The 19840-nt window shown below is 37.4% G+C and overlaps 1 long non-coding RNA gene across 1 annotated transcript in view; it reads right to left on the bottom strand.

Annotated features, from left to right (window-relative positions):
• LOC114932776 (uncharacterized) overlaps positions 1 to 18974 on the bottom strand; it is a 28922-nt gene extending 9948 nt beyond the window's left edge. Inside the window, exons 1-2 of the long non-coding RNA XR_003819952.2 lie at positions 18586 to 18974; positions 18256 to 18302 (exon numbers count right to left, since the gene is read on the bottom strand). This is a non-coding gene — a long non-coding RNA (uncharacterized LOC114932776). The remainder of the gene's footprint in view (positions 1 to 18255; positions 18303 to 18585) is intronic.
• Positions 18975 to 19840: the final 866 nt, after the last annotated feature.

Genomic DNA, 19840 nt, shown 5'->3' with positions numbered 1-19840 from the left:
TACATAATTATATATATATATATATTATATAATGAAAAATTAATATCGGATGTCAAATTATACAATTTGATGACGTGCTACAATTCGACAATACACATACAGAGTGCTGTCTGACCTACGGTATACACTTGGCGATTTCCAACTTCCTGGGCTACCGGTATTACCGAACCAGCCACTTCTCTATTTACTCTATTAATTGATAAGGATCTCGCTTCCGCGCTTTCCGGTCGGATTCGCCGGCAAGAATGCCCACTAATTGAGCAGTCCCCGCTGCGCGCGCATTGCGCGATCGTGATTACACCGGATCGGAATAATTTCCATCCCATAGTTAACCGCGACCAGCTTCACGCGCTGCGGCCTCTTTCGATCGCCGCCAAGACCGCATCTGCATAATATCGCTCTTCCAACGAATGCGTCCGTGATGCAGCTCACCGTTCCAGATCTTTCGCGTCAAGGATGTCCCACAAAAGTATGAAAAACAATCTTGTACGCAAAAAGAAAAAAAAAATTGCTTGAATTAATCGTTCATTTATGCATCAATTTCGTTGAGTATATATTTTTTGAACAAGAGACTTTTCGAAATTTTCGATAAAATTATGTTAAATGTTTAATGTTGTTGATTAATATTCTCTAATTCGAATCGCCTCATTTAATATTATTTAAAAAATTGAGAGATTGTTGAGTTCTCTAAAATTACACACTCAAGGGGGAAAGAATGCACCGGCTCGGTACCGCTCTGCGGTTAATCGCGCATATAAGGAACACAGATTTTCCCAGATGTACGTTAATAAGGTTAAGCGCTCTTCGCACCGCGCGTACACACTTTCGCACGCATATATACATATAGGATACACGGAGGTGCCCGCGCACGACGACCAGCAACCACGCAGCTTTGCTTCCAAGTGATCGGGAAGGGCGATAACGATCGTGACCAATTTGTTTTCCGCGTGAAACGCCTTCGAGATACAACGTTGCTGCAATTATGATAATGACGTTACGGTAAAAAGCACGACGGACGCGTGATTTATCGCGCTAAAGCGTTCGTTCTCCATCGTCGCGGATCGAATCTCGCTTTCTGGCAAGGGCGCGATCTGTTGCGCGATTCACCCTTCTCTTTCTCCCTCGGCCTCTTGCACGATTCGCGAGAGACCGCCGTTTTTCTGCGGCGATTAGGTAATAAAAGGCTTGCACGACTGACGAATCGAATCCGCGCTCCTTCAGCTTCTTCCATCGTGTTATAACGTAAGAAGCAGCAGTCTTTCCTCAGTATTGCACAAATCATTGCCTGTCTCAGCGAAATATCAGTTGCTGCTTTTACAATACAAAATATAATCGGATGAAACAGTTACATTTTGTTGGAATTCTTGTAAGGTAACTGCATGTATGCATATACATATGTACAATATATTATTAGAAAATTATTACAAAAACACTCGCACCAATTTCTCTAATTTTCAAGTTTCCTAGATTTTATATTTTCAGAATGCTCGGCCATTTTTAATTCAAATTAGATATAAATGTGAATGCGGAAACGTGTACTTCTTCTCATATGCATGTACAAAGAATGAGGAAAAATGCACACACAGGTTTTCATTTTACATTCGTTAAATAAATTCGATGTATAGAAGCACTATACAAGATTATGCAGTTTGCTCCAATTAGCAATCCGTCTTTATTCGCCAGTTTTACGACGAGCGCAAATTCACAGAATTTTATCGCACGTGCGAAAGTGAAGATAAAAAATATTGCATACATTTCACGGAACTCTGACTTCCTTTGTAGCCATACCGCAGCCAGATCGCCGTTCTCCATACATAGCGCGTTCCAAAACGATAATTATTACAGCCTGTATTACAACCTAATCATAATTATACACGACGTGCACTCGAATTTGATCCTTTCTCTCCGAGTATCCGCAAACGCGGACGTGTACTTGTTTCCTTTATTTTTCATTTGCAAGCATTTGCACGAGCTTAGAGTTATATGATACTTTATATTATATCATCCTAATGATATTCAAATAAATTTTCCATTCGCATTTTTCAAATTTAAATTCGAATAATTCCAATAGATTAAAATATAAATTATATATATAATGCAAGTTTAAATTTAACACTCTATAAACAAGACCGAAATAAATAATCGACAAACTGAGCTAGATAAATGTTTTTTTTATTATGTGTACGTGTAGATCTGAAAACATAAAAAAAATAAACGACAATGACTAGGTAGAATAACTATCGCAAGCATAATTTCTCGACTATGTACTCTCCCTCGAAAATCGAATCGCGAATTGTCAGCGTGTCATTCGAATTATTTCAACGCCATCGCGACAAGTGCGTTGAACGCTGTTTTAACGCATCTCAAACGTTCGTATGTGAAATATCGCTTTGTTGTACACTGCCAAAGGCTCGGCTACGAACCGGGCTTTAATGATCGTAAGCGCTTTTATGTATGCAGGGCAATGCCGCGCCGAGCCCTGTGTAAACAATTTTCAATGACTTCACAGCGATGTATCAGCGGAATCCGCGAAACCCCAGGTACACGCAAAAATTAATTGAACCATCCTCAAAGGCCCGAAAATACAGTAAAATTTCGACATAATATTAAATAAAAATATGTCAGCCAATATTTATTATATAAGCTGTTGTTTGCAGTAATAAAAAAAATATACATATATCGTTTAATTTCAAACTTGACAAAGCACACGCTTCACAAGCACTTTTTGCGTGATTGTTATAAAAATATATTAGTGCGTGCGTGCAGTACACTTTATTTCCTTTTATATTTATACCTTTTATTCGTTACGATATACGATATAGAGTTCGCCATCTTTTGATTTTTTTCTCGAGTTTAGATGAAAATTAACGATGTGCAGTACGTCGCACCGTTATCGTTGCCTCGCCGCTGCAAAATTATGCATCGAACAAAGAGGCGCGAGGTGGCTATTACGTGACTGATGGCGCGATACACCTTGTTGCAATGCTAAATCATGCTTAATGATTTCAATGATCGGACCGCGTCGCGGTATATATATTCCTATACCTGCAATTTGCATAACCTTCTCGTGCAACTTCAACCTGGAATCACCAAAATAAAAAGACGACAACAATTTTTTGCAAAAAAGAAAAAAGTAGACCAACTCCTCCTGTGGAACCTTCACCGGAAGATGAATGGCAACAACAAATATACGTCCCTTATGACGAATGAAGAAGATGAATAATAATAAGGAGAAGTGCGCGCTCTTTACGACTAATAAATACACGTATCGTATTTTCAGGAGACCGACGTAATTGAAAAAAAGAAAAAAAATGCAACGTTTGACACTACCGCGTATCGAGGAGTAAAGGGGAGCGATTAATCATACTTCGTAAAGTATCGATCAGCAGCGGAGCTTTCAACGGTGTATCGTAACTCCGTCGTGAAGATCTTTCGCGATTATTCTCAAGGAGAAGACTCGTTTCCCAAGGCTGTCGCAAATGACGTCTAACGTTCCCGCAATTCTTATCACGCGGCCAGCATTAGCCGCAGAAAACAACGGCGTTTGAAACGAGTTCGACGATTTTGCAGAGAGAAACGATTTTGAAAGCTTCCCCCAGGATCTCCATCCGGCAAAAATGCGCGATTATTTCAACTCGGCGTCATCGCGACGAAATGCATCGGGCGCCGTTTAATCTATCTCCTGCGCGTCTGTATAAAATATGGCTTTGTAACCATCGAGAGGGCCCGGCTCTCGAAGCCAGAGAGGCGTTAATGATCGTGACCAATTTGTTTTCTGCCGCTTTCCCGCGGCGATCGCGTCGGGATTTTTGTTCCTGCTGCTCTCCGTTCATTGCGTACTATACGTGTGCACGTGCAGCAGCTGCAAACCCGCCATATTACATCCCATATACCGAAAGCGCTTGCTCGAAACAGCATCTGAATTTTACGCGAAGGAAAAAAAGTTATTTATCCTCAACGTGCATTATATTATCTTTATCGCGCAAAAAAATATTACTCGTATAATTATAATTTAATAACTTCCAAAATAATAGCGTTTAAAAACTGTTTGCATTAAACGTGCTTTTTTTTAGAAAAATATACTGTGAGAGTAAAAAATAATAGTGTTATCTATACTAATTATATATCAAGTATCTCTTCGCGATGGCCGAATCGATCGGTTAAGGGATGAACGAGTACGACGAGGGGAAATAAAAAATTTCAACGCGGAAGCCGGAACAACCTCTTCTCGTGATCTACGACGAGACGGCGGACACGTGGATAGAAGCACGAATTCCGGATGCACCTCTTGGGACGAATGACACACCTAAGCGCGCCGTTCAGATTCCAATCTCGAGGCCATCCGAGGCACTCGTCTTATTCACAGCCACCGCAATGGACAGCATCCTTCGACCGGCTTCGGGGACCCTACCTACCATATTGGGTGGGCCGGTTGACAGTTTTATTACGACATAGTAGCGCTTACTCTCTTTTCCGTAAATCATCATTTTTCGCTTGCGTTTGGCGGCACGTCGACATGTGTTTCTTTTTTCTTTTTCTTTTTTTTTACAATACACGTTTCGTTTCATTAACACGTCGACATCAATTTGAAAAAATGGCGCGATTTATAGGCGGCAATTTCAGGTATTGTCAATTGTGATTCTGTTAGAGATAAGAGAGAGATTCGAGAACTGTCAAAGCTTTCAGCGATTGTGTGACATCAGGTTTTTTTCTTTTATAAATCTTAAAAAAACAAATACTTTCTCATTAATCATTTTTAAATAATATATTATTGTATATCTTGAAGCATTCGTCAAAAAAAGATGTATAGAAATCATTTAAATTTTTTTAGAAGGAAAATGAAAGATGCACGTGTATGTGAGTTTGATAAAAATGATCGATTGAATTATATCATTCGGCGACCATATCGAAACCATGACAAATTTTCAATGTCGCGAGTAAGCCTCGCTGGTTTCCGTTACGTTTGATTTGTTACTCGAGCAGCGGCGAAACCGGAAGCATTAATTCCCGGCCTGAAAGCGTTGATGTCATAATTTTTCAGCAAACACTCTCTTTCTTCTCTCTCTCTTTCTCTTTCCCACCCTCGAGGAGGGCAGTTTGCACTTCCTGAACGCGTCCAGAGCGGCTACCATGCATCCGTTCGACCTCCAGCGATCCTTTTTGCGCCGTAATAGGTGCGAAATTATATCCTTTCAAACGGTGAGGCTGTCCCTCGACCTACTCCGTATAATTTTCTGAGGACGAATCATCGTCGCTTCGCATTCCACTCTCTCTTTCTTTCTCTCGTTCGCGCTTTTTCTCTCTCTCTCTCTCTCTTCTATTTCTTTCTGTTCTCCCTGCAACTGCATCGCGAGAGATACGTCCACACATCTCGTAAGATAGAGGTAAGAGCGTGTTCCCGCTATCTTAACGAATCCTCTCTATAGCGCTAAATTACGGTAAACGCGATAGCTCGACCTTTCGATGACTGCCGAGTTTGAACGATAAATTTGCACGCAAAAATATCGTGCCCTTATCGCGAAATGTCGCCGAAATCAAATAAAGTACGTCAAAGTGCAAACGCAAATGAACTCGCGACTATGATAGCATAATTCGGATTAAACAAGTCGAACCTAATTATGAATATTCATTTTTATCCGATCCTTGAGGACTTATCTTTTTCGGTAGTTTGATGCACTGCGTATCAATTATCTCGATATGGGTTTTAATGAAAATATATTCTGCTCGGTGTTTTCAAAATAACCATGATGTGTTAAATAACGCTGTGAATCGACGAGAAAATTAATTAATTTCTACGACCCATGAGGCACTTTTAATGTTTATGTCAAAATTGATCCGAATAATAGGTCCAATATTATTCTATCTTCCACGCATAGCTGCAACTATATTTTTGCTGCAAATTCATTCAAATTGCATTTTTTGTTAAAAAAAGAAGAAAAATTGCAACAAATTCATACACAAAATATTTTTCTATATAACACAGTTTACATAGAACGATATATTCCCAAGATTTCAATTAACTATATCGCATAGTATTTTTTCAAAATATTTTTACAGAAGTGATAATAGTTGGATCAAAAAAATATGAAAAAATGTCTGTATTTTTTGACAGAGCAAGGGTTAATTATCCGCCCTCCCCAACACGCGGAGCGTCTGGCTTTTGTGGCGAATACAATATATATATATATATATATATGTATTTGTGCGATAAATTTCGGCCGCGCGGCACTTTTTCCGCGCGCGCGCGCGGGAAAGTTGTCCGCGTGCAGGCCGCGCGCGTATCGGCGCGTCCATAAAAGTTAAGAATTCCTCATCAGCGTTACACGCGCTTCCATAAAGATAACTATGATGAATACCGGGGGCACTTTGTTTCTTATCTGCGCGCTGCGCCCGCTAGGAAGTAACACCTGTGAAATGCGTTTAGCGCGCGGCTCTCTCACGCGCGTTCAGCGATACACCGCGAGATAGAGGAGCGAGAAGGCCGATGGGCTTAGGAGGGTAACTCCCGATAACCGGTATTGCTTTTCCGTTTCCGAGACGGGGACGAGCCCGGCATCGATTTGCGATCTCTCTAATCGATTCGTCCTAAAGTACGGAAGTTGCGCGTACGATTCACACGCGAGTGCACTTCCAAAGCTTGTTATAAATCTGATTGTCCTCTCCCCCCAAATATTTTTATACCGCAGAAAAATATAGAAAAACATGATTTACTTTCTTCCGTTTTTTCCGGAATTGTTTGTGTGTCTATTACAATGGTTCTTAATCGGTGTTCCGCGAACGTGTTACAAGTGTTCCGCGAAATTATGAAAGCACGGGATACCTGTACATAGAAAAAACTACTATAATATTTTTTAATTTTATAAATATTATTTTTAAATTTTAAATTTAAATTTAAATTTTTTTACTGTTACATAATTTGTGCTGTATAATTTTTAATAAACAATATATTCATGCATATTTTTGTTATTATACCTTTATAATCTTAATGATTTTGGTTTTCCGCAAATTTTTCTTGTAATCAAAAATGTTCCGTAACTTCAAAAAGGTTAAGAATCATTGGTTTTAATTAAAACACACACACAATCCTTAATTTTATTATATATTATTTAAAATTAAGGACGTGCGCGATAAAATAACATAGTTAGCACATATTGTTTGATTCTAAAATGAAAGATAGGTAATTTATTCAAATCTGTGTATAAAATATTTGTTTCATTCGTTAAAAATTTTTCGTTTTATTAATTAAGTTAAATAACACAGTGTTCGACAAAAAAAAATAACTTTTTTTCAAATACAAGAAAGGTAGTAATCATTTTTCGCATTTTTATATGACGTTGAATACAATTCCGACTTTCAAATTGCTCCATCACGTCGCAAATTTTTCAAAATTGTGACGTGATGGAGCAATTTAGAAGCTGGAATCGTATTTAGTGTAAAAAAAATTACAAAGAGTGATTATTCTTTTTCTTGTATGATATATGTTTTAGCCGTGTAAATCATTCCTTTCTAATCTCACAGAAGATTAAAACTATTGAAATAAAAATCTTTTTTCATTAAAAATTCCCAATATATCTGCCGCTCTAAAGAAACTTCATAAATATAAAAATTGCGAAAATACATACACACGCGGAAATAAGAATAGGTAAAAAAAAAAAAAAACGTAATATCGGCCAGTAACTCGTATACGACTCGTCCCACATCGCGTATCGACGGCGTGTCGTTGCGAGCGTATCTGATAATGCAAATTGCATTTTTACAATCTCTCTCCGGCGCTGATGTAATCCAGCGTGCAACCGCGGAAAGGGTCCGCTCGTCAGCATGGAATTTACCACTTCGGAGCACGGCGAAGAAGCGAGAAAAAGAGAGAAAGAGCGCCGTGAGATGCGTGTAATCGAGGATTATTTATGATATACGCAGCCGCGGAAAATTTCTGTATCGCGTATACAGAAAATCTCCGTATCCCGGGTTGTTCTCTACAAACATTATTCTTTACATTCCTTTTCAACTCGAACGACGTTACGACACTTTTCCACAGACACACATATATAAACGAAATATAAATGGGTGAAAAATAATATTATATTAAGTTGAGATCTCTCTATTAAAAATATTATACAAAATGCATATATATATATATATATTATCATGGTTCATAATTTGCGTAATTTGCAATCGGTAAAATGTAAAATTGTTGAGACGCAACTGTAGCATAATCCTGGAGACTGACAGTAATATAAATATAGCAGTATAAAAATGTAATTGTTGTTAGAGTTGTTATAAATTATAAAAATTTTTCAAGCAAAATTTAATTTCGTTAATTCGAAATGGCCGAGCCAGAATTTAATTAAATATTTATTTTCCTCAAATTTAATTAAAGCATTAGTTTTTTCCATTAATGTGGTGGCGAATAAAAGCAACAACCGCGGCGCACCACAACTGGCCCTATATATTCTGTCTAGGTCTTCGTCGGTCGGAGGATTGTTGTCGTCGGGTCACCGGTCCCCGTTGTAAAAAGTCGCCCCTCGTTTTCTACCTTCCCTCCTGTCTCTGCTGACGCGCGCGTCTCTCGATTTGCCTCGAGTCAAAAGTTACGGACGGACTGACGGACAGGTGACGCAGACGGATGCCGCTCATTTGTCTCGCTTCGAGTGGAGCGAGCGAGATCGTACAGGGTGGGACCGTAGAACGGAGGGAGAGAGACCGGACTAAGGGCGGCCGTAGGAAGACCGAGGAGGACGAGAAGAGAGTTTTCGGACGAAAGGGACTCCCCGTTGCGTCGGGCCTCCCGCTGGCGGCGGTCAATTTGCTGCTCCTTTTTTTCTTATCCGCTCGTATTCCCCTTTCCACCCCTCAAGGTCCTCCTCTCCCTCTTCGTCATCTTCTCTTTTTCTTTCATTACGCCAAAACTCTCGACCACGAGAGAGTCCTCTCTTTTCTTCGTGCCTTTCTTCCATCGTTTCTTTATTTCCCGTTTGATCTCTCCCTTTCGTTCTCACTTTCGTTCTCTCTTTTTTTATTCATTAGAAGTTTTCATTTCGGCGATTCCTTTTTTTTTTTTTTTTTTTTTTGGTGTAATCGCGTTACGTGCAACGCAAGTTGAAATTGACGCGGTTCTCTTCGGGAACTGACCAGGTCAACTTTTTGGCGAGATTGAGTTATACATATCGTCGATGTGATCTGCGATAAGGGTTGAAATTAGGTCAAATTTGTTGTTCCGTGCGGCAGTAGATGAATGTTACGTTTTCAGACAACGTCCATTAGATTCATGTCCGATATTCTTTGAATGGCAGCTCTTTTTTCAAAACGTTTGTCGATACGGCCGATTGTTTACTTGTAACGTGAATCGTTGAAGATTTATAGATCATCTGTCAAAAATAAATTAGACGCACTTGGAGCGCATTTAAACTCGCGCGATCGAAAATTGAATACAGACTCGATGATTTTCGAACGTTCCTTCCGGAAAGCACGGTTGTTGTTAGCACACTAGTTATCAAAGACAAAGTAAATTTCGTTGGTTAAATGTAATAAACACACGTTGCAATTATTGTGATTATTATAATTAGCGCGATGCATTATATCTCTTTGGTAACGGGGAATGCATTGTATATTTGAAATGAGCGTAACGTCGACGCATAATGTAGCAATGCAACTCGACTTGTGTAAATTAATATACCTATGCCATTTTTATGCACATTTCCCTTTTCTTTCTTTTCCGTCTCACGAGTCTCTACATTTGTAATTGCGAAATTTTCATCGGCCGGCTCACTCATACGTATCGATCGTACTGTTATTTCTCTTTCTTTCTCTCTCTCTCTCCGGTTTGATTCTAAAATTCACGTATCGTGATAAAGAATGGTTTCATTCTAATTAAGAATTTTAATATTAAAAAATTTTTTAATTAAATTTTTTAATTATATTTATTTTTTAAAAAGACTCTAAAAAGTAGAAATCAATTTTTCACATATTTTTCTATCTGCGAAAATGTATGAACTGTACGGTATTGGAGTCAAAAGTCGTTGAAATTAAAAAACAATGCATTTTTTAGATTTATATTCGAATAACTTTCAAACGCGTCAGTGAATTCCGAATAAAAGTTTGCACAAGCGTTCGTTAGAGTTTCATTATTATATGTGAAAAATTTAATCTGCGGCTAACAAAGTTCCTTCTTCGTTAAAATCGATAAACGTAATCGATTTTTATAAGAATCAAACATAAAATTAAATAAGTTTAAAACGGATCAGAAAATGGTTTTCCAATTTTTTTTTTGCATACATAGACATTTAATATAAACAATAAAAATATCTATCGAATTTTTTCACTTTTGCTAATTATAAAAAGATCATATTTGGTTATGAAAAAAATTTAATGAAGAAGAAACATTGATAACTAGATCAAATTTTAATATAACGTATAACACACACATACATATATATCCAACGTTAAAGCTCTTTCTGATTTTTAAAAATAAAATGTAAAGTTGGATTAAAAAGACAAATTTAGAATATTATGTAAAATTCGAAGCGTGCGCGATAACAATTTTTCATATCGGCAAATTTGAAACACAATTTCATTTTCCACCGACGACAAACATATTCCGCGTAATTCTACACAGGAACGATGTACAGAGAGATAGAATGAACGTCTAAGAGTCCGATGATAAGCCACGAAGAAGCCCGCTTTTCCTACCGCGAGGAGCCGCGTTACCGTAATGTTCTTAATTCAGAGATGCAGTTTCCGCCTTGAATCTCTTTTTCCGAGCGCGAAACGAGCCAAGTGTCGACCAAACTTGGTTCTCCGTTATGACGTCCCGGATTCTACGACTCTCTTTATTATCGCCAGCTTTTCAAAAAGGAATCCCTGATAACACGTCTCTTCCGCGGGGCCCGAAAGTCTCTCCCAACGGTGTTTGAGGAGCGCTCTGAAAAATTCTCGAGGAAAACACCTGGTGGATCCTCGACCAGCGGCGCTTCTGCATTACGTTCCCGCATTACGAAACGCGACGTGCAATGACGAGGATTCATTTTGCATTAACCCCTCGCACTCCAAGTAATTTATTCTTATCGCGGAATATCGTTATCTTATTCCGGCTTCCTATTTAATCTTCAAGATGATATCACACGGTACGAATATCATCAATAATGCTTGAAAAATGTGCAACAATTGCGTATACAATTTTTTCCCGAAATATGAGTCTCGAACATCATCCAAAAATCTCTGCCTTAGGGTCTAATTTATATTAAGCTCTTTGATAATCCAATAAATTGCTATTTCTTCGCGTACTTATTGAGTATATTTAATTTATTATTGTCAGATGTCTATATATTACATATTAAATATGAAAAATGGAAAACGTGTGACTGATTTTTATTTATTGCAAGATAGATCGAATCTCTAAAAATAATCTCTTACAAGGATTTAATTAAACCCAGAAATTCTATATAAATCACCACTGCTCGTGGATGGCTTCGCGATTTCTCTATCCACAATTTCTTCGCGATTCTCGAAATCCTCTTCGCCATGTATGGCGATCGGATTTGCGCCATCCCTCTAGAAGAAGGAACAACGCATCGCATCGCATCCCCGGCGCTATTCTCGCTATTACGCTCGCTTCGCCGGCAAATCCTTTCTTTTTTCGCGCGATCAATGCGGCTACTCGCACGTGAAATCGCTCGCATAGCGAACCGACAATACCTCAATTCTCGCCGCGAAAAGGAACGGCCGGACCACCTCCTTCTTGCCGACCTCCTTCCTTCTCTCTCTCTCTCTCTCCTTCTTTCTTCTCGCAAACGTTATTTCTACCATTATGTTTACTCACACTTTACTCCTTTTCCTTCCGCCCTCCTTGTCGCTTCATCTCCCGCCGACCATCTCCCGCTTTCTCGCGCGGTTACGTTGCGAAGGAGGCGTTACGAGCAATCCCGTTTTCTCGAATACACGCGCGACTAGGAAGCCCGTGTCCTCGAGATCTCGTCACACTCTCTCCAACGGTTTCTCGATTCTCCGCGGCTTGTCAGATAGAGTCGCTCTGTTGTACGAGGTGTGCCTGAAAACGCGCCGATGTGCCCTTCGATAATAATTTGAGGAAGAGACTCGCCCGAATCGTCATTTCAAAATTAATATAATTATTATTCATTAAATCTTCAATGAAATCACCTTCAAAAATGAAATAAACAGCTGACTTGAGAACTAATATACACCTAGAAGCGACGAGATGACTTGTCGTCGAGTCTCTGGATTCGCTGTACCTACGAACGAGTGCGTTTGCATATATATATATATATATATATGCGTAAGGTCAATTGATTACACGAAGATCTCGGAGAGATAACCCGCCCGCTGATTAGGGTCCAGTGATACGTCCGGCAATAATTAATTGGTGTTCTTTCTTTCCGCGAACGGCGTCGAGCGCGACGGCGAGCGTTCCGCGACGTTCCTTCATTTCTTAGCATCGGAATTAATAAGCTTCATTATCCGCCGCGCTGCCGGGGTAATTAATTTTCGCTTGTAATTGATATTGGAACGATCGCGCTACCGCGTGTGCCCGTTTACGATGCGTAACTCTCGGGTTCTTTCGCCGAATGAATAATATTTTCCCATCTTCGCGCAATACCCAAAGAAATGTTTTAGTACGCGATTTTATTATTTTTCCGTCATTTCGATACTTTCTAGTTTGATAAATAAGTGACATAACAATCCTGATTGCTGCTTTCTTATACAGATATTTGTAATAGATACAAATATCACATACATATGTATATATTGTAGTTCTCCTATATAAAATATTCATTAGTTGGATCAAATCTACGATTGATATTGTTAATATAAGTTTAACGCAAATATATCTCATGGAGTTTTCAATTTAATTATTGCCCCTGCCACACGAGTCTAATTATTGTAAATTATTATCGTACACCGATAATGTTATTCATTAATGAGCCAGTAATGCTGATAATTGATTTTATTCGCCAATTACTGTATAAAAGTATTTCTTCCTTGTATGCATTGCCACTCGATTATGATGCGACGTATTATTTATCACGCAATAACAAGGTTGGCTAGTTTCTAATAATATCAACAACATTAAATTATTTAATTACATTAGGATTCGATTTTAATTTATTTTATCGATTGCATTATTTTACGTTTTTCCCTCGCGTCTTCTTTTTAATAAGATATTCAAGAGTGTATTTCTGATTTTTTTCGATTATTTATTGTGATTATATATGTATACATACATATTATTAAGAGCAAATAATAAATTTTGAATCTTTAGAAAAGCTGTAAATGACAGAATCGAACCGAGCAATGTCAAAATTAATGAAATTGTATAAGATATCGAATGTATCGGTATATATATTTCTAAAAACGATTTCCGATTTTTTCGATTATTTATTGTGTATATATGTATACATACATATTGTTAAGAGCAAATAATAAATTTTGAATTTTTAGAAAAGCTGTAAATGACAGACTCGAACCGAGCAATGTCAAAATTAATGAAATTGTATAAGATATCGAATGTATCGGTATATATATTTCTGAAAACGATTTCTGATTTTTTTCGATTATTTATTGTGTATATATGTATACATACATATTGTTAAGAGCAAATAATAAATTTTGAATCTTTAGAAAAGCTGTAAATGACAGAATCGAACCGAGCAATGTCAAAATTAATGAAATTGTATAAGATATCGAATGTATCGGTATATATATTTCTTGAAACGATTTCTGATTTTTTCGATTATTTATTGTGATTATATATGTATACATACATATTATTAAGAGCAAATAATAAATTTTGAATCTTTAGAAAAGCTGTAAATGACAGAATCGAACCGAGCAATGTCAAAATTAATGAAATTATATAAGATATCGAATGTATCGGTATATATATTTCTGAAAACGATTTCTGATTTTTTTCGATTATTTATTGTGTATATATGTATACATACATATTATTAAGAGCAAATAATAAATTTTGAATCTTTAGAAAAGCTGTAAATGACAGAATCGAACCGAGCAATGTCAAAATTAATGAAATTGTATAAGATATCGAATGTATCGGTATATATATTTCTTGAAACGATTTCTGAATTTTTCGATTATTTATTGTGTATATATGTATACATACATATTGTTAAGAGCAAATAATAAATTTTGAATTTTTAGAAAAGCTGTAAATGACAGAATCGAACCGAGCAATGTCAAAATTAATGAAATTGTATAAGATATCGAATGTATCGGTATATATATATTTCTGAAAACGATTAAATCGCGATAGATTAATCTATTAATTATTATCGATAGCGATCGGTGTCTCGCTCAATCTTTGCGTTGTTTTTCCGCCCCTTGAAAAAATGGACAAATCCCAATGTACCTTCCCCTTTGCGTCCGTTCTTTTCATCTTTCTGCCTTTTTCTCGTGTTTCACGTCCTTCGATCCGGCAGCGGCCCCGAGGTCCAAGAGAAGTCCGAGAGGTCTTTCTCTCTCTTATTTCCTTCTCGCAACCTCCCTCGCGCATCCTCTCTTTTTCTCGCAGGCCAGGCCAAAGACTTATGGATATCCATAGCAACGAAGTCAAAGCCATTAATAACTCCGATGGGAACGCCTATCCTCATCTCGTGCCTTTTCTTTTAAAGTCGAGCGTGTGCAACAAACGCTCGTCTCGCTTGAGAGAGAGAGAAAGATGTAGAGAGAGAGAGGAAAAGAACAAGTACGAGATGTAAAAGAGAAGAAGGAGAGGGAGAGGAAGCGGGAGGGAATAAAAGAGCGCGAGATAAAGAGAGAAGGAAAGAGAGAGAGAGAGACAGGTCCGCGGAACAGGTAGATACGCACCGCGGAATATATTGGAATACCTAAGAAATTTAGTGGCGGGGTACTAAATTTTACCGCCGTGACTTTGCGATGTTTGCCGCAGGGCGGGAGCCACCGGGGCGAAAAATCGCCCCCCCTTCCCTCATTCCCCACCCCGTTGTGGCCCCGAAGATATCGCCCCCTTAGCACCTGCGGCGACGCTCCTCTCGATGCGCAAGAAACGTATCGTGCCCCCGTATTGCTCATTAAAGTGAAGGAAGTATCAATTATCTCGATACGAAATAATCGCTTAGTATTATTTAGCCGTATGTATCTAAACGTGGTCATTAATCCGTTTCGTTTCATTAAAATATTTAAAGGTGCGATTCCACAAATGATTTCGGATGCTGTACATAAATCTCGTGTGTTGTATCATGTAGAAAAATAATAGTTTTGAAATCAGTGTTTGCTGTTTTAGCTAAATAAAATTATTTAGATGATCGTCTAGATAAAATTTTGGCGTCTTGTCTTTATATAGAGATAAAACAAGTGTTATTTTTTACTAAATTATCTAGAATAATGTTCAGATAATTTGGTTGAAAATCATAGCACATAAAAATACTGAAGTAGTAAAAATCAAGTATATAAATATACATATTTTTATATCCCTTTTATATTTTTTTACAACAGTGTTCATAAAAACGCGGCCTTAAAAATAATATAATCTAAAAGTTATCTAGATAAATCGCTACATAATTTTATCCTTATCCAAGATAAATTTACATATTTTCATCTTACCTGTATCCGGCTAATTTTCAAGTCATCTAAGCACAACGAATTTTCATACACGCATATTTCCGCGAAATATTTCCAAGAATGTATCAGAAGTTGAATTAATGTGGTATCGCTGTTATTTCACCGTCATTTACCGTCGACTTCGAAATCACGGGGCTCGATGCTAATCCTTCCCGACGTTGCAATCTCTCGGTTTCGCTATACGCGATAACGTACGCACCGCCTAGTAGTGGTATCTCCGGGTGCCGTTAATCGGAAAAGTAATCATAATCAGCCTCGTGGCCGCGGCACTCATCAACCGAGCGCGGCGAACGAGTAGCATGCGCATTCCATCGCGCGCCCGTAATTTAGCTCGCGCGCCCGGCGAAAATATCATTCCTCCATTCGCCGCCGCTCACCACCACCTCCACCTCGTTCGTATATCCCATTCGCCGGCGTCCTTACCTTCGTAACGAAAGAAAGAACGACACGATCGCGCGCGGGAAAAAAAAAATGAAAAATACATCGTATATACCCGCCATCAGCTCCTTGGTTCGTTCGTTCGTTCGTTCCGGCGAACGTTTCCACCCCTGCGTGCGGCGTGCAAAAAAAAAAAAAAAAAAAAATACGAGGGGAAAAAAGCGAGGAAAGTAATCAACGGTACCGGGTGGTCGAACGACAGCCGAGCTGCATTGCGACACGGAAAACGACGGGGCGAATTTTCATGAAAGCGTTTTCGCTCCGCGCAAAATGAGAGTGCGAGAGGGGTAGATGATAGGTATAGGTGGATGAACGGAGGAGAGCGAAGGAAAGTGGGTGGTACGTGGGCGAGCTTGCACTCGATTACGCATTCGATAGACGTTGATTATCGACAAAACACGTCGATTCGACAGCACCTGACGATGACGAGCGCACGCGTGCACACACGCGCGTATATAGGCGGGTGGTGGACATAGGGGGTGCGCGATGTGCGTGCGGCGGGGATGAAATCGCGCAGAACCTCCGATATATAATATTGTTCGTACATTCGACGCATTACGCGAACTCTTGTATCAATCGCGCTAAAGAAGAAAATGATCTCGAATCGCGATTCAAAGTTTCAGCTCTTCGTCAAATGCGAAGAGTGTTTCTTTCAGTATGAGACACACATGCGTCTTAAAGCTATCAAAAATTAATTTCTGAAAAAAATCTCATTATATATTTGATTTTTTATTGTAAAATATTTTAAACATATTTTTATCCTTTGATATTCAATGTTAATGGTGTTTTGTTAAAAAAAATATTAGATACACATATAATTTGTATATCAATGCGTGTGGGTGATATAAAAAATGATGTGGAAAATACAGAATCCTTTGATCGGGTAATAAAAATTGGACGACGCGTCAAAAGCCTGATAAAAGCGGATAAAAGCCGAAATATTTTAGTATCATTACCGAAAAAGGCGGCGTCGAAGAGCCGCCCGAGAATTTATGAAAGTTAATGTAGACGGGCGCCTATACCTGTTCGCGCGTAAAATAACGTATTCACGATTCACGACGTAGGAAGCCAATTTCGATGAGATTATCGTTCGACAAGAATTGTAACTTTGAATCGTGATCAATAATATTGTATGTCAACTGTATATAATATCGTACACACGAGCATTTCAAAAGTACTCGATAGTACAAATGACATAACAAAGGTGATATAGAATTGAAGGTGTATTAAATTATACCAATAGCCCCCTAATTATGATTTAATTTACAAACGCAGCATTTCATCTTTTTCTACTTCGATTGTGTGCTATCGCACATAAATGCATAGAATGTATAAATATATATATACAGTATTTTACTTTGCGCATTTTGATCAGTATTGCCTACTGATCTACCTTGTATAACTTTATTCATTCTTTCACCTACCTTTCATTCCATAGCCATATTTATTCTGGTTCACTCTAGAGATCAATTGTTGTATATAATCTCATCTCAAAAATGTATGAAATATTTACAACGAATAACGTGAGATTCAAAAAGATAAATTTTTAACACAATAAATATTGCTGCAAATTATAAATTTTTTTCTATTCATATATTATATAACTTTATAAAAAATTTCATCCTGATATTAAAATCTAAAATTACATATTGATATTAATATCGTTATTATATATATTACATACATCACACACACACACTTGTTTGTATTAAAATTATTTTATTAATGATATAGCGTGTTTAAAGAATACATATATTTGAAGTATCAGATATTTTGACATAACTAATGTGAAAATAAAATCTATCTTAAAATAAATTATATAAAAAATTCTCTGCGATAAAATAGAAGCCGCAGAACATCCATTGAATCTCATGTTATTTTAATATTTCAAATACTATTATACATTCAATGTTACATTTTAATATTGTATTTTATAATTTGTTTAATTTCTGTTAAATCAAGTTATATAAATATAGATATTATCATTAACACGTTCTTTATTAAACAAATTAAATTAAATCTGCTGAAATATTTTTTAATAGTAATTTTTTGTATACTTGCACGTATATGAATATTTATAAAAGATCGTTTAAAATATATTCAGTTTTATTTATTGCGTCCTTTTTAGAACAACGAAGTTTTAGAACGAATCTATGATAATTTTCATAAATTCGTTGTCTCAAAATAAAATAATTTCTGACTCACTGTCGATGCACAGCAGCAAAGTTGAGGAGCTACGTGTAGATATGTCTCTGTAACACACAAATACAAAAACTAATTATAGCAGCGCTAAACAGAATTAATATTTCAAAAAATTATTATTGTACACATCGAATTATATGTATATTCAATGAATACAATAATAAACAGATATTAAATGAAATAATTATACAATTGTCGAAAAAACTATTCTTCTTAACCTTTTTATTATAAATAATACTCTTCTCCTCTACTTTTAATTTAAATAAAAGAGTCAAACAATACGTATCGAAGTGCACGACAAATAAAAACTAATTTACAAATAAAATAAATTACCTGAAGATTACTCCGCCGTTGCCCGATGCGTCCTTTCAGGTTGTCAGGATTCGTTGCACTTGTAAAGTTCGTTGCACTCGCTCGCGAAAATAGAATTCAACTACTATTCATTAAACAATACGATTCTCGGCGATATGCGGAAAAAAATACTGATAAAACAAACTTTAAAGTCCAATGTTTTTCGCGATTTTTATACGGCACTCCCGTAAATTAATCAAGACGTGACAAATTCTTCGCGACATACTGAAAACGAATTGCACTCGATTTCACTCGTCATATCTAAATCAAACTACTTAATATTACTAGTACCGATTCGCGACCGATTTGGGTACTTAGCTTCCCTTTTAGGATGAACCTTCCAGGTACTAGGCCACTCCCACCACGTCAAGGTGTACCCACCGGGAGGGTTTCAAAAAAACGTCAATCAATTTGCTTTGTCGTTATAAAATATTTTCTTAATTACAAATTATAAATCCCACGAAATATCACTGTATATTTTACCAATAAATCACGCAAAGCTAGTAGTCTGTCGTTACTTTTACGTAGATAATTTGACATCGAGACATTGCAGAGTCTTTTGATTACAATTCTGCTTTGACGATTGAAAAAGTATCGATATATTGTATATTGCTTTATAATTTAATTTAAGCGAGAATATATTTTTTCTTCGCCGAAAGCCCCGTTGTAATAAAATATTATATATCATTATGTGCGATTTATAGATAGTTGCTATAAGAGATAAAGTAGCCGAGGTAGACGGTGTTATTCAAATAACCGGGAGATTACGTGATCTTCAATTCAGGCGCACGACGTAGTATCCATCTACCTATATCTACCCACTTACCCTGCCTGGCGCAAGGCGATCGTAACGGAATATAAAAGCCGCATGCATTTGTTACTGTACGATCCATGCGGGCGCCGATCACTGATAACACACGTCAATACGGCGATCAGAGAGACTCGACGGCTCCGAAAGGAGAGAGAGAGAGAGAGAGAGAGAGAGAGAGAGAACCGGAGAGTAGGCGTTCGTGCGTAGGTGTGCATGCGTGCAGCCGCCAATCGGCGGATATATATATATAAAGTCGCAGAGGGATAAAACTGTGCACAAACAGATATGTACGTCACTTCATTTCGCATACACGGAAATTCCTCATACTTATTTTTTATTTTTAGAAATGATTAAATTTGATTAAAAGTTCCCTCTTTTATTACACTTTTAAGCATCTTTTAAGCAAGGTACCTAATTTTGTAAATA

Source organism: Nylanderia fulva, unplaced genomic scaffold (genome assembly GCF_048542155.1).
Source record: "Nylanderia fulva isolate GAGA-0341 unplaced genomic scaffold, ASM4854215v1 Scaffold22, whole genome shotgun sequence".
Taxonomy (NCBI): Eukaryota; Metazoa; Arthropoda; class Insecta; order Hymenoptera; family Formicidae; genus Nylanderia; species Nylanderia fulva.
The sequence above is the reverse complement of the archived record's forward strand: the minus strand, read 5'-3'. Positions and strand labels throughout refer to the sequence as shown.